At 35.9% G+C, this 3,284-nt stretch overlaps 1 long non-coding RNA gene across 1 annotated transcript in view; it reads left to right on the top strand.

The window, feature by feature from the left end:
- LOC120878104 overlaps positions 1–2,988 on the top strand; it is a 13,254-nt gene extending 10,266 nt beyond the window's left edge. Inside the window, exon 3 of the long non-coding RNA XR_005724458.1 lies at positions 2,456–2,988. This is a non-coding gene — a long non-coding RNA (uncharacterized LOC120878104). The remainder of the gene's footprint in view (positions 1–2,455) is intronic.
- Positions 2,989–3,284: the final 296 nt, after the last annotated feature.

Raw genomic sequence — 3,284 nt, forward strand, 5'->3', positions numbered from 1 at the left:
GTTTTCCCTACTTTCTTCAATTTGAGTCTGAATTTGGTAATAAGGAGTTCATGATCTGAGCCACAGTCAGCTCCTGGTCTTGTTTTTGTTGACTGTATAGAGCTTCTCCATCTTTGGCTGCAAAGAATATAATCAATCTGATTTCGGTGTTGACCATCTGGTGATGTCCATGTGTAGAGTCTTCTCTTGTGTTGTTGGAAGAGGGTGTTTGCTATGACCAGTGCATTTTCTTGGCAAAACTATTAGTCTTTGCCCTGCTTCATTCCGCATTCCAAGGCCAAATTTGCCTGTTACTCCAGGTGTTTCTTGACTTCCTATTTTTGCATTCCAGTCCCCTATAATGAAAAGGAAATCTTTTTTGGGGTGTTAGTTCCAAAAGGTCTTGTAGGTCTTCAAAGAACCGTTCAACTTCAGCTTCTTCAGCATTACTGGTTGGGGCATAGACTTGGATAACTGTGAAATTGAATGGTTTGCCTTGGAGATGAACAGAGATCATTCTGTAGTTTTTGAGATTGCATCCAATACTGCATTTTGGACTCTTTTGTTGACCATGATGGCTACTCCATTTCTTCTGAGGGATTCCTGCCCGCAGTAGTAGATATAATGGTCATCTGAGTTAAATTCATCCATTCCAGTCCATTTTAGTTCGCTGATTCCTAGAATGTCGACGTTCACCCTTACCATCTCTTGTTTGACCACTTCCAATTTGCCATGATTCATGGACCTGACATTCCTGGTTCCTATGCAATATTGCTCTTTACAGCATCGGATCTTGCTTCTCTCACCAGTCACATCCACAGCTGGGTATTGTTTTTGCTTTGGCTTCATCCCTTCATTCTTTCTGGAGTTATTTCTCCACTGATCTCCAGTAGCATATTGGGCACCTAATGACCTCAGGAGTTCCTCTTTTGGTATCCTATCATTTTGCCTTTTCATACTGTTCATGGTGGTTCTCAAGGCAAGAATACTGAAGTGGCTTGCCATTCCCTTCTCCAGTGGACCACATTCTGTCAGACCTCTCCACCATGACCCACCAGTCTTGGGTTGCCCTGCAGGCATGGCTTGGTTTCATTGAGTTAGACAAGGCTGTGGTCCTAGTGTGATTAGATTGACTAGTTTTCTGTGAGTATGGAAATCACTTGGTTTCCTCAGATTGCTCTAAATTGCAGATATTAGGAAAGATGGACCGTTCTTCATTGGTCTTGCTTAGTCAAAGCACTCTGAAAAATATCTGACCAATAGTAGAGTTTCAGAAGTGTCAGATGTTATTTGTATTTACCCATTATAACAGCAAAGGATAAAAAGCAGGAAAAGAGAATTTTTCCCTTATTTGAATGTTGAGTAGGATTTGTTAGGACAACAATTCTATTTCAATGAATACCTCTTAAAACTTGTATTTCATAATGGCAGTCTATTGCTGAAAGGTATGAAAAGGGATATTTTAAGATCTATTGCTCTAAGTCTTTATTTTTTTTAAACTTCTTGGAAATTGGTCTGTTTTCATGTTTCTGGGCAAAGTGTTTCAAGCACTAGAGAAAGTGATATGGCTTCTTACATAAGGGTTCACTGGATACCCTTAATATACATGTAACAGAAATATATAGATACATGCAAGCTAAAGGTTTTCCTTGACCTGAAATTGTTACAGGCAAAGTCTAAACCCAATAAGAAATACTATTTCTTAAGCTATTTCTTTCCGCAATTACCTGAACTATCAGCCTAGTCTTATAATATGTACTTAAGAAAATCTATATTAGATATATATATATTTAAAATTTACTTTATTGACATAGTTGATTTACAGTGTTGTATTATTTCTGCTGTACTGCTGTATTTCTGTTGTGTATTTCACCAAAATGATTCACACATTCTTTTTCATATTCTTTTCCATTATGGTTTATTGCAAGATGTTGAATATAGTTTCCTGTGCTATATAGTGTCCCACTCTTGGCGACCCTATGGACTGTAGCCTGCTAGGCTCCTCTGTTCATACTATACAGTGGAACTTTGTTTATTCATTCAATTAATAATAGTTTGCATTTGCTAATCCCAAAATCTCAATCCTTTCCCCACTTCCCCTCTCCCCTTTGGTGAACACAAGTCTGTTCTCTATGTCTGTGAATCTGTTTTTCTGTTTCATAAAGAATGTCTACCTTATATTAAATAAACCATAGTAAATTAAATTCCAGAGCATAATAACATTTATTATAACAACTGCACCTTAAGTGGACAGACCTAATAAAGACATGTAATATATAATAGTTAATTTAATGAAATTGGGAATAACAGGATTATGTGTTCAGACTTGAGAATATTATTATTATATATAACCATATAATTGTAGCCTCTACAGCTGTATTATATTTATTTTAGCAAACCTAGGGTAAGAAAGGTATGTGGCTGCAGCAGGAGATTATCACTAAAATCTTTTTCCTGTGTCTGTGTTTCTTACCAGAAGTTTACATTTATGCTGAATTTTGGTCTGTGTTGGTTCAACCTGATGTAGCAAGACATTAGGTTCTTACAGCCATTGTCCAGAGGTAAAAATCCTTTCTCTGTTTCCACTGTAATTGGATAAGCTCATTTTTGCTGAACAGGAGCCCATTTTCAGATACTGCAAAAGATACTGCAGTCTTTTTTTTTCCCTTTGCCAAAGAGCCATATGCTGTGGCGTCATTCTCTATTGAGAACACTCTTGATCATGAGTCTGTAATAAATTTTCACACGAGTCTCAGCTGAGAAGGAACCCATGCTGCTTTACCATTGTAGAACAACTGCGGGAGGAATATATGATATAATGGTGTCTCATATGTAATGTTATAAATAGCTCTGTTATTTGAAAAGATCATAGTAGGTATAGTATAAGCAGTATGTCTCTTGCAATGGGTAAAAATGAAAATAAACCTACAATTTCCTGCTTTTAGACTTTTCTTATGTCTCTCCTTACTGCAACTACACGTTTATAAAGTAATAAATCAAATTAAACATTTAGAAATTAGATTTCCCTAGCATAGGAGGCTTATACCTGAAGGTAGAATAAAATAAGTGACCAGGGTTTTCCTACCATTTTCATATTCACTTGGTAGGAAGATCTGATATTATATAGATATTTTATTTTTATTAAATTTAAAGTAAAAATCAACATAGTTGATTTAACTTTTTATTGTTATTTAAACAAAAAGTTAAATTCAAGTCAATGAACTTTTTTAAAGTCATAGATTATACACTATAGGTTTGCAGTGAGTAAATCTGTCATTTCCTTGGCAACAGGCCTTCAACCTTCT

The sequence above is a fragment of the Oryx dammah genome, unplaced genomic scaffold, assembly GCF_014754425.2.
Source record: "Oryx dammah isolate SB20612 unplaced genomic scaffold, SCBI_Odam_1.1 HiC_scaffold_18, whole genome shotgun sequence".
Classification (NCBI taxonomy): Eukaryota; Metazoa; Chordata; class Mammalia; order Artiodactyla; family Bovidae; genus Oryx; species Oryx dammah.